At 45.4% G+C, this 13,250-nt stretch overlaps 1 long non-coding RNA gene and 1 pseudogene across 1 annotated transcript; one reads left to right on the plus strand and one right to left on the minus strand.

Annotated features, from left to right (window-relative positions):
* Nucleotides 1-9,294: 9,294 nt before the first annotated feature.
* LOC141027670 (uncharacterized) lies at nt 9,295-10,295 on the minus strand (annotated as a pseudogene).
* Nucleotides 10,296-10,510: 215 nt separating this feature from the next.
* Nucleotides 10,511-11,795, plus strand: LOC141027717 (uncharacterized). Its single transcript, XR_012189516.1, has 2 exons — nt 10,511-10,952; nt 11,043-11,795. It is a non-coding gene; the product is annotated as an uncharacterized lncRNA (long non-coding RNA).
* The last annotated feature ends 1,455 nt before the right edge of the window (nt 11,796-13,250 follow it).

The raw sequence follows: 13,250 nt of genomic DNA on the forward strand, positions 1-13,250 counted from the left end.
ATTGGAGCACAGCATTTGCTGATTAAGCATATGCATGATGCATGCCAACATGACACTTGGGTAATTAACAAGACTACTCTTCCTACAGTAATACAGATTCACGCGTAAGGTCAACTCTAAAAAAGATGTATCGGGATCAGCTTCCATTTCAAATACTCCATGGTGGAATATGATGTCACGCTTGTTATCAAGGTTTTGGATCGGGAGTGAACAATAGACTAGCCAGACCAGTGTGCCAGGGTGGTCTAATAGTAGAAATATTTACATAAATTTATTTATTTTTGAAGAAATAATTTTTCTACTACACTATATACATTAGTAGAATGCACATGCGTTGCCATAGGTATTTTAAAAATCTCACGGGTTCATCATGATCATGTTCTACTGGGAAAAAAAAATCTGATGTTTATGGATATAAGATATTCCTCATTCCAATTAATGTCGCCAAATTTCTCGATCCATCAAACCATGGGTATAAGTGCAGAAGTAAATGAATCTGAGGCCCTGTTTGGTTCATAAGTTCTAGGACTTTTTCTAGTCCCAACTAAAACGTCCCTAGTCCCAAAAAGTCCCTCCATGTTTGTTTCCAGGGACTAAAAAGTCTCTAGTCCCTCCCTAGAGGTTATTAAATGACATGTAAAGGACCATGTTACCCCTAGTATACAGAAAAATAACAACCAAACAACATCATGAGGCGGCGGGGCAATGGATGCAGGGAGGGGCATTGTTGAAAAAGTCCCAAAAAAGACTCTCCTTGAGAGTCTTCTTCATTTAGTCAAAAAAGCAACTCTTAATCCCTAGTAGTCCCTCATGTTTGGTTAAAAAGTTTTTAATAGAGACTTTTTCTAGTCGCTACATCAAAAAGTCCCTGAAAACAAACACCCCCTGAGTTCAATGCCCATGGGTTGCCACTAGATAATAAATGTTTTTTTTGATAAAGGGCGGATTTTATTAGCTCATAGTGAAGCATCAAGAGGATACAAACACAATAAGCAGACACCCGGCCTCTGCATAACTAGGATGCACACAGCCAACACCAACGCACACACACACAACACGCCAGCAAATAGCAAAGTCACATGCGACCAAAGCTATGCGTAGGCGATGAAAAATTAAAACCCAAGCGATCATATCCACGATCGGCAAATTACGACAATGACCATATCCGCACCAACTATCTTATGACACCACATGGACAACGAATTTCTTCAACAGCAACGCCTTCAGAAAGGGAGCGGCGCTCAAGCACCGTCGTCACCGGATCCAACAACAAATGCTAGAATCTAGATTTTCACCCTGAAGAATCAGTCCGAGCATAACCGAGCAATACCTTCAACAAGGTAACGATGTAAGAACAACATCACCATTGCCAGGTATTCCAATTGGCCAGACCTAGACTTTCACCCCGGAGCTCGAGACCGAATGCATAAGTAGCACCACCATCGAAGTCACTCATGTGCTGTCGCCACCACTTCTCCACGATCCCAACAACTACATGCGATGTGATTGCTGTCGTTGCATAACCATTCCTTTGCGTCAAGTCGCTGCCCATAGTTTGCATCTCACCGTCGAAGTCAACCATTAGCCTGGAAAATAGACTTTCCGATGACCGTCGACATCGTGGAGCTGTAGGAGGCGCTGCAGCACACAGCCAATTGGATGTAGATCACCGCAACCAAGCTGTCCAGATCTGACCGCTGCGCCATCCGCATGGATGAGGATTTCTGGACCCCCACGTGGTCGCGGCAGCAGTGAGGGCAGCGATGACCTGGGCAGACCGAGCTTCCCGGCACCAGCCATTAGCCGGATTACCACTAGCCGCCGGTCATGCCCGTCCCTGGGCCCCACCTGCACATCACGGATCAGGGGCCAGCGGATCCAGATCCTTGGGCGGGACCGCGCACGGGAGGACGACGCCCAGGCCACACGGTCGAACGACGCCGCGCGCCGGCGACGAGCTATGATCCAAGCCACAGCATAGAGCCCCACGGCGGCGAGCGCCTCCGCCTCGGCCAAACAGCTCCTCTCGATGCCGTTGTCCTCTGCGCTCGCAGAGAAGGTAGGCTCGAGCCACCACACACCTTCCACCTTTGGTGAAAGGGCAGCGCCGCCGCCGCCGCCGCACCTGCGGCCGGCAATGACGGCGGCGAGTACAGATCTGGGAAGGATGTGCTGCTGGCTAGGTTCGAGGGGGCCTCCGGAGTTGCCCGGGCGTGTGACCCGGGAGGCAGTTTTTATGTCTAGAAAGAGAAATGTTGTGTGGTGGGGTCATTGACTATCCACATGGGATGGTACTTCCCATTCGTCATTGCCGCCTTCCTCTCCTCCACATGAGACTATTTAGTACCGCAAGATGAATGGGGTTCTCGACCAGCATTTTTTGTATCATATAAGGAAGTCTAGGGCCACAAAGGTGCAAACATCCAAAGATATAATGTTGCTCGAAAGCGACTAGGCAAGCTTCCATGGAATACTCAGCGTTTCAAATGTTTAGAGATGAGACATCTAGATTTGGATTGAGCATCAGCATTATCTCAGCCTGCGTAAAATAAATTAAAATATATGAGAAAGATAAAATACTCCTGAGTTTTAGGAAGCTAAGAACCCAATACATATATATATATATATATATATATATATATATATATATATATATATATATATATATATATATGGGGAAAAAGAAGTGTATAAAATTAGAATAACATGGCGCAGTACCATGTCAATCAATAATTTAAGCTAGGAAGAAAGAGTACATAATTCAGTCTGGTGTTTTTATTTCCATTCACGGTTCATTGACATCAAGTTATCTTCTCCCTTCCTTTGTGCGAGACTACACCTACATATTTTAAGTCAGATTCGTACATGAGCTTTTTTGCGCACATAACTAAACAAAGATCATGCTTTCGCTTTTAAATCCTGACTGGATGCTAGTATTTATTCCATGGTTCTGAACTCAATTAACCAGAAGGGTTGATACAATACAATCCATCATCGCTGCGACAGCCGATACAATTAATTTATAATGTAAAATGGACGGATCCAGCACAAAAAGGCCACCAAAATACACATATGCATACATCCACCACCATTTGGACAAAAAAAATCCATCCACCACTCTCTGGAAAATCCCGTACTTACCGCAGCTCAGTGATGATGAACAATCCCGGCCTTGGACATCCTCCAACTCAGAGGTGACGTATGACCAGCTCGCTGTGGAACCGTCGCTCCCGCCGGCACAGTAGCTTCCGCGACTCCATCCCCCTCCTGCAGAGCCGCCGTTCTTCAGCAGGCCCAAGTTGGCGGCTACCCCATCACCTGAACAAATCATAGGCACCAATAGTAACTGGAAATGGCACTAATGAACGCACTGGTGAATCTGAAGCCATGGAAAGAAATTAGTGAAATTCAAAAGAATAAATCTGGGACATCTCTCCGATGTATCTTAAGTATAATCCAGACAGTTTCCATATTAGTGAAATTCATCATTCGACATCTCCTTGACAGTTTCCATATTTTCATTTGACTCGAGGAAAACAATTAATTCAATAGTATTTTGCAGCATGTACTTTGACAATCTTTAAAACAGAAAAAAAGTATTCATGAAAAGCCCAATATGTATGATATGCGGAAGCAAATGATGTTGAAGCATGCTCAGTGTAACACCCTGGGAATCATGCTACAGTAACTCCCTGTGATTAAGCTAATCATGTCGCTAAACAGGGCTTGATCACATTTGAATCACCTTCCTTTTCAAACTCCTAGTTCAAACTTCAAATATAATTAAAGTAAAAAATAAAAGTTTTCAAAAACTCAAACAAAAATGTTCAGTGGGTGCCAAATATTACACTGGTAATTATGGTGGAGAAAACACATTTTTATAAAATACCTAAATACTTTTAATAAAATAAAACAAAAAAGGAAATAAACAAATAAAAAAAAAGAAAACAGAACACAGTCAGAGAAAAAAAAAAGGAAAAGGCCCTTTCCCCCCCACTGGACCCGTGGGCCATCTGCACCGAACCCCCCCGGCCCAAACTGGGCCGCACCCCCGCACCCCCGACCCCGGCCCAGCCCACCTCTCCTCCCTCGCCCCCTTCCCTGTTCCCCCGACCGGGTCGGAACAGGGGCGCGCTCCCGCCCGACCACCTCGCCGGCACCGACGCCGGAGAGGATAAGGTCGCCTGCGGCCCCCGCCTCCTCGGGCCCCTCTCCCACTCGCCCCCGCTCACTCTCGGCCCCTGCGCCTCCCCCATCCCCTCTCCTTCGCGCCGCTCCTTGCTCCCCCCATCATCCCGAGCGCCTCCGTCGCCGCCCGCCGTCGCAGCCGCGGCCACCGACCCTCCATCCCCTCGCAGACGTGCTCAATAGCCCCGTCGTCGTCCCCTACGCCTCCTGCCACCTCGGGCTGGAGCTCGGAGCCCCTACAGCGACCGCGACGACTTCATCTTCCTCCTCGACCACCTCGGATCGCCGCCACCCGTTCGTCGTCATCAAGCCTTCCCCGCGCCCGCTTAGCACCTCTGCAGACCCCCTGTGAGCATCTCTATCCTTCCCCTCACTCAACGCGCTCGATTGCGAGCTCTAGCAACTGATCCGCCATCGGCCGAAATCTTGCTCCGCCGCTCACCTCGCCGTCGCGGCCACAGCTCACGCAGCTGGCGTTTGAGCACACCATCGTGCTCAACATCTCCGTAGGATGCCGTAGCACCCACTAGCTCTTTCCCTCATGCCCCCTGCGTCTTTCCCGTCAGTGCCGTGCTCTGGTCGCCGCCTCGGCTCATCGCCGGTGCCATTCCCGACCACCTCGGCACCTGCCGCTTGCCGCGCCCGAACGCGCCGCGCCGCCGCATTGGGGCTCGCCGGAGCCCCTCTCCGGTGCCCTGCCGACGTGGCCGGTCGGGCCCCACCCCAGTGCCCCTGCCAGTGGCCCCCACGGGCCCCAGTTGACTGGGTTGACCCAGTCAACTGCTGACTGGGCGGGCCCAGTCACTGACATGCGGGCCCCTCCGCAGAAATTAAAAAAATAAAGAAAAAGAAAATGTTTTATAAATAAAAATAATTAGTTTAACTAAACACTCACTGACATGTGGGGCCCACCCCTCTAATTATACTGTTAGATTAGTTTAATTAAGTATTAGACTAACAGAGGCTGACATGTGGGTCCTACTGGACCCACCTGTCTGGTTTGACTGGTCAGCCGACCTGTTGACTTGCTGACGTCAGCATTGCCCCATGCTGACGTCATAATTCATTTTTCTTAATATAAATAATTTCAGAAATTCAAATAAACTTTGAAAATTCATATCTTTTAAACCGTAACTCGGATGAAAATGTTTTCTATATGAAAGTTGCTCAGAACGACGAGACGAATCCGGATACGCAGCCCGTTCGTCCACCACACCTCCCTAACCTATCGAACTCGCAACTTTCCCCCTCCGGTCCGTCTGTCCGAAAACGTGAAACATCGGGAATACCTCCCGGATGTCCCCCCCCCTTCACCGGTACCACCTACTGTCGCGTTAGGACACCCCTAGCACCGCTCATTGTCATGTCACGCATCGTCATGCTTATGTTTGCATTGTATTTACTGTTTCTTCCCCCTCTTCTCTCCGGTAGACTACGAGACCGACCCTGCAGCTGCCCAGTTCGACTACGGAGTCGACGACCCCTCCTACTTGCCAGAGCAACCAGGCAAGCCCCCCCCCTTGATCACCAGATATCGCCTATTCTTCTCTATACTGCTTGCATTAGAGTAGTGTAGCATGTTACTTCTTTCCGATATCCTATCCTGATGCATAGCCTATCCTTGCTACTACTGTTGTTACCTTTACCTGCAATCCTACATGCTTAGTATAGGATGCTAGATTTCCATCAGTGGCCCTACATTCTTGTCCGTCTGCTGTGCTACACTATCGGGCCGTGATCACCTGGGCGGTGATCACGGGTATATACTTATATACTATATACATGACACATGTGATGACTAAAGTCGGGTCGGCTCGTAGGAGTACCCGCAAGTGGATCTTTGTGGCGGAGCGACAGGGCAGGTTGAGACCGCCTAGGTGAGAGGTGGGCCTGGCCCTGGTCGGCGTTCGCGGATACTTAACACGCTTAACGAGATCTTGGTATTTGATCTGAGTCTGGCCATTTGGTCTATACGCACTAACCATCTACGCGGGAGTAGTTATGGGTATCTCGGCGTCGTGGTATCAGCCGAAGCCTTCGTGACGTCAGCGACTGAGTGGCGCGCGCCGTGTTGGACCGCTTTGACGTAACCGCCGTGATCGTGTGGGTTGCTAGGTCTGCTCGCGGCCGCGTTCGCAACGTGTAGGTGTGCATAGGGCGATGGGCCCAGACCCCTGCGCGCTTAGGATTAGACCGGCGTGCTGACCGCTCTGTTGTGCTTAGGTGGGGCTGCGACGCGTTGATCTTACGAGGCCGGGCATGACCCAGAAAAGTGTGTCCGGCCAATTGGGATCGAGCGTGTTGGGTTATGTGGTGCACCCCTGCAGGGAAGTTTATCTATTCGAATAGCCGTGTCCCTCGGTAAAAGGACGACCCGGAGTTGTACCTTGAGCTTATGACAACTAGAACTGGATACTGAATAAAATACACCCTTCCAAGTGCCAGATACAACCCGGAGATCGCTCTCTAACAGGGCGATGAGGAGGGGATCGCCGGGTAGGATTATGCTAGGCGATGCTACTTGGAGGACTTCACTCTATTTTCTTCTATACTCTGCAAGATGGAGATGTCCAGAAGCGTAGTCTTCGACAGGACTAGCTATCCCCCTCTTATTCCGGCATTCTGCAGTTCAGTCCACTGATATGCCCCTTTACACATATACCCATGCATATGTAGTATAGCTCCTTGCTTGCGAGTACTTTGGATGAGTACTCACGGTTGCTTCTCCCCCTCTTTTCCCCCTTTTCCTTTCTATCTGGTTGTCGCAACCAGATGTTGGAGTCCAGGAGCCAGACGCCACCGTCGACGACGACTCCCATGACACTGGAGGTGCCTACTACTACATGCAGGCCGCTGACGACGACCAGGAGTAGTTAGGAGGTCCCAGGCAGGAGGCCTTGCCTTTTCGATCGTTGCTACTTTTGTGCTAGCCTTCTTAAGGCAAACTTGTTTAACTTATGTCTGTACTCAGATATTGTTGCTTCCGCTGACTCGTCTATGTTCGAGCAATTGTATTCGAGCCCTCGAGGCCCCTGGCTTGTATTATAATGCTTGAATGACTTATTTATGTTGTAGAGTTGTGTTGTGATATCTTCCCGTGAGTCCCTGATCGTGATCGTACACATTTGCGTGCATGATTAGTGTACGGTCAAATCGGGGGCGTCACACTCAGGAAACTGTAGCTTAAAGCATCAGAACCTTAAATGTGTCTATTTCTGTTTTTTTGAAACAAAGTTAGAAAGTTAAGCATACAAACAAATGGGTAGTGTGTATGGAAAGCAAAATTAGAAAAATAATAATGTAGATTTCTGTTTTTTTTTAAGTTAAGCATGCATTTAAAATATATTAAATGTGTATATAAAATGTTTCTGATGTATAAAAAATATACAATGTGTACAGAACAAAGTAGACATAAAAAAGTAAATGTTTTCAAAAATATTAATCATGTATTTGGACGATGTTAACTGTGTATATAAAAATGATCATGATGTACACAAGAAATATAGAATGTGTACAGAAAAATTAGACATCAAAAAAATTATATGTTTAAAAAAGATGAAAATTAAATTGGAAAATGTTAAACGTGTATATCTAAATGGTTGTCATGCATACAAAAATATACAATGTTTATGGAGAATATAGAGATAAAAAAATATTTTACCAAATGTTAATTATGTATTTTCAAAGTGTTAATAATGTATTTTCAAATTTTTAAATGTGATAAAAAATGTTTCTGGTGTATAAAAAACTGTACAGTGTATATGAGTAAACGTAGACATAAATATATATATAAGTTGTCAAAAATGTTAATTATATATTTAGAAAATGTTACACGTGTATATAAAAATTATTCTTGGTGTATATAAAAAATGTAGAAAGAAAACGAACAAAAACTATAAAATTGAAAAAGAAACACAAAAAACAAAGAAAGCAAAAAAACCATAAAACCCAAAGAATATACCAAAAAATAAGAAGAAAAAAGAAAGAAAAAACAAGAAGATAAAAACATGCTACCATTAATTACTAAAATGTACTTTGTTATTTTCATCGCACCGCAAATATTTGTTGGGCATCACCAAGGACGAATGATAACAAAATGTGTAATGAGATACCTCCAACTAGGTAGATATTTTTGTTATCTAATAAGTTAAAAACATCTTGAGTACACTTCAAAAATCAACCCATCTTTATTTTTTTGGGCAACACCACTTATCATGTTATTTGTCATGTGACATCGTAAAATATTTTAAGGGATATACCGATGTCTCGAGAGTGTGTATGAGGGGTGACTTTTTCTCCCCCGTTGAAATGCATGGGCATGATTTCTAGTTACTCTTAAAGAACACAAAGCCTGCCCTTGTTCGAAAAAAAAGAACCAGAAAGCCTGCCCTACCGTATTGGCTGTTCATCCTCAGGCTCTTCACCCTTGGGAATGTATCCGGTGCACCCGCACTTGTGGTGCTACCGGTGCACCGGATGCAATAGAATGTTTTAAAAATTCTCAAAACTATCTATCACATTAATGCAACATCAATGTTTGACGTCACAAAATTTCGTGTAAAAATATGAAATATTTTTTGAGATACAAAAATGACAAATTTTGACATCAGTGTGATAATAGGCCAAATCTAAAGCCCAAGTTATGTTATGTACTATTCAGTATTGAATTTGTTATTTTTTTTTAAGTTATGTTTCGAATTTTAACTTGAAATTTTGTGACAACCTACATTGATGTTGTATGAGTGTGCTAAATTTTTTTCAGAATTTTTTAAACATTTTAAATGTGCAATGTGAGTTCAGTGCATCGGTAGCACCACAAGCTCCGGTGCACCAGATATTTTCCCCTCTGCCGCTTGGTCAAACGTCGTGAGTTCGACGTTTTTACATTTTGCATCCTAAAAAAAAGTAAAAATGAAAGCGACCAGACTCAAACCCGAGACTTGCTGCTGCGGAAACCTTGGCTTTGCCACCTAGGCCATGACCTGTCATGATGTTCATTAAGAGATGCCACATATTTAACTATTAGTTGAGCGTTTGAATTCAATAGTTTGAAAATATTTGAGATTTTTCGCACGGTATGAGTGTTCTCAAGGGGGGGCGGCGGTATACTCGATATCGAAACAACATTATTATTATTATTTCAAACGAAAGTAATGTTGGTTTTACATGAACATTGTTTCTGGCAGAAAATAGATTATTAACTATCAAAGTCATATGGCCCTAGCAAGACATTGTTCAGGTCGCCCAGGTTGATCAGCTCCTCGTTTTCGTTGATAAATGTCTGGCTATCCATGTGAAGATCATGCCCGCAGTCGCTGACATGGTCAGTCGCCTTCTCCACACGCTCGGGCAGTTCAAAGGACCACGGGTCGTCGGCGTCGCCCCTGGGGACATGGAAGTCCCTGAGCATGGCGTCGCAGAGATCGAGGGTGCCGATAGCGACATCGTAGTCCACCTGGCAATACCTGAGGCCCAGCGCCTCCTCCGTACCTTTCTTGGCTTTCTAGAGTGCTTCCTTCACCTTGCCGCCGGCAGCTGCCACACGGATCTTGAGGATGTCGACAGCGACAAGGGACAGATCACGGAGGTCCTTGGCCTGGAAGATCCTTTTGTCCGACCGGAGAGTCTGCACGCAGAATTCCTGGGTCACGTTCAGGTGCTTGTTGCGGCAGCTGCTCGAAGCGTTCTTGCAGGTTTCTACCACAAGGTCCACCACCTTGATCTTGTCGCCGCGCCCGCCGGCATGTGCGCGGATGCACACAAAAAGGAGCATGATGGCAACCGAGGAGAAGGCAGCGGTCGCCCGTGCGGTTGCCATTGCTGCAAGGATAGCTGCAATTGTATTGTAGGCTTTGTAGCTGAGAGAGAGGTGGAGATGAATTGATAGTCAGATTTTGTAGTGCAAAGATGGAGGTGGTGTACGGTTCTTGTGACATCTATATAGTGCAGCAGCAGGTTCATAAATCCAATGCAGCTTAGTCACGGATATCCAAATAATTAGTATTCCGGACACTATATGCACAGATATATGTAGATCCACATTTTGGGTGTGCTAGTATTAATACGTGTGGCATGAATGTGTTCTAGTTTTATGTATTTCTAGAGTGAATCTCACTTTATTTCCCCATATCACAAAATGGATTTGGGACATTAAAGGAAGATTATGCGCAGTCTGCCCTTGATAATCTATCTATCTATATCTACGTCTATCTATCTATCTATATCTTCATCTCTATCTCTATCTCTATATCTATACCTATCTATATGTATACTATATACTATATATATATATATATATATATATATATATATATATATATATATACACACACACATATCTATCTATCTATCTATCTTGACCTCTATCTCTCTATCTATATTTCTATCTATCTATATCTATACTTCTGCTAATTAGCCACTACCTAGAAATTACCATGTTAATCGGTAAAATTTAAGATAATTGGCAACCCGTGCCCCTTCCTAAATACATTTAATTGCTTACACCCATTTAGGATACGCTTGCACGATGGATATATACGATACACATGCATCATTATTAACCCGGAACACCTTTAAGCTTACATAAAAAATGGCATCCAGGAGACACTATATTAGATAATACTGCCCATGATTAAATAGGAGGAAATCCAATTGTCCATCGAGGTATATGTGCAAAGAGTTAAACATTGATCATTTGGATATCCATGGGGCATATTGCATTTGGAAACCCTACTCAGTGCACTATATATAAACCATAATCATAGGTATGTACTCCACCTCAACCCATCCATCTCTGCACTACAGTTCCATTTGATCCATTCATCATCTCCCTCAATTACAATATATTTTTCTAGCAAGCCTGGCAGCAATGGAAACGGTGCAAACCCACTGCTTAGAATTCTCTGGAATTGTCATCATTCTCCTTTCCGTGGCCATCACCGCTCAAGCTTCTGACACCAAGCCCATGTCATCAAGCATCATGTTGGAAGCATGCAAGAATGTCTCGAGTGACTTCTTCAAGGTGCGCTTCACATATGACTTTTGTGTATCAACGCTCCAGTCAGACAAACGAAGCACCGACGCGAAGGACTACCGCATCCTAGCTCTCGTGGCCGTCAACGCCATGAAGCCCTGAGCCACGGCCATGACGGCCAAGGTTGAGAACTTGATCCATGGTGCCACCAAGGACAAGCTCGCGACTCACGCCCTTGGGTCCTGCCGAGTGGACTACGGTGGCATGGTGAGCACCCTCGAAATCTGCCATGATATCATCGAGAGCTTTGAGATTCGCAAAGGCAACGAAGGTCCGACGCCCTTCGACCTGCCTGATTGCATTGCGAAAACAACCAAAGCCATCAACGATTGCGCTGACAAAACAGAGTTTACGTCGGTTTCAGAAGGGTTAATGAAGGAATATGAGGAGTTATCTATGATGGCCAGCCTCAGCAGCTCTTTGCTACATCTCTACATCACTTCACCTCCTCCTCGTGGACTAGGATTACATATTCCTAGTAACTAGAATTGTATGATGATGGTTAATTAAAATTTGATGTTGTTCATATCGTTTGGGGTATGAAAGCAAATAAATATATAACTTAATTGATGAAGGTTGTTTGTGTGTTAGAATGATGGAGATTGAAAAATCATGCAATCGAGGGTTCATGGGGGATGGTTGTAGGGGTATTTATTAATGGAGGGGGGGGGCAGTTTGTCCTTACCCTGTTAAGGAACCCAACAATGCTTGGTTGGGGCAGAGTGTGGCCAAGGAGAACATCGGGTGGCAACCACACCTATTGAGTGGTATGGACGGAGAGAAATCGTAAATTTTTCGGTGGCAAAACCCCACCGTTGTGGATGGTGGTAATGATTAGACCTTGTCAAGGGCACATTTATTAGCGTAGGTTGGCACTCGGAACTTATGGGAAACATGCGTTGTTGCCCATACTTGATCTCGATCTGATGAGATATTACATTTCATGCAATTTTTATACAATTTTTGTTCCTAAAAATAATTTACAACTTTGCACTATGGTTGTACGAATACTGTCGGTCTGTTCCTCTCAAAACTTCATGTTTCAGCTACATGGCAGAGCCACATCAACAACATGATTCAGAAACCACTGAGCTCGATCCGTCTCCATTTGTACTAACCACTGAACTCTATCCATTACACTGGCGTTTGGATTATATAGCAATACATTCAGATCAATCACGTTTGAACCCTAGCCCACCACCGGCAAGTCTCCGCTGGCCAGGTTGACGTGTACGTATCAAAACACCACTAAACACAAGTGTTTGATCAGCTGACCCAAATAACTTCAACTGGTTTTATTGGGGGTTGTTTGTTTCCTTTCAAATATAAGTAAGATGTGGATTACTGAGGCCGATGATCTATGATTGGGAAACATTACAAAGGAAAGTCTAATGTCCTTAAACAGAATTGGATGGGATTATCTTGTTCCATAGGCGGCCCAAACTACTCATTAAGTTATCGTGCTCAATGTATTAAGGCATCATGATATTTGCACTACATAACTGTTACATAACCTATTGTCGGTGGGCCAAATTGTTTTCCTTTTACATTGGGCCCAGTTTTTTTCCTCCTACTCTGCATGAACTACCTAGTATTTTGTTAGGTCTGCCATATGGTCCTCAGAAATAAGAGAGGGCTTGAGGTACACATGCAAAGTTGTCGCCCCATTGAGCAGGTTAAGCTGTCTGGGACGCCGGGAATATACCTGGCCATGGGCAGCCCTGCCCGGACGGCCTGACCTGACCCGACCTGAAAAAGCCCGACCCGGCCCGGCCTGGCCTTGCCCACGGGTCGGGCCTGGTCCTAGATTTTGAGCCCGAAGGCTAGGCCCGGGCCCGCCATATTTGCGATTTAACAAAGAGGCCTGGCCGGCTTTTACACTGGCGGGCCGGGCTTGGGCCTGATTTTTAGGACCGCCGCCCGGGCCAGGACGGGCCTTGGTTTTCTACACCGGGCTTGGTTAGGCCTGGCCCGAAGCCTGGCCCAGCCCGAGGAATGGCCATGTATAGTCGAGAAGAGCTTTCTATAA

This window comes from Aegilops tauschii, chromosome 7 (genome assembly GCF_002575655.3).
Source record: "Aegilops tauschii subsp. strangulata cultivar AL8/78 chromosome 7, Aet v6.0, whole genome shotgun sequence".
Classification (NCBI taxonomy): Eukaryota; Viridiplantae; Streptophyta; class Magnoliopsida; order Poales; family Poaceae; genus Aegilops; species Aegilops tauschii.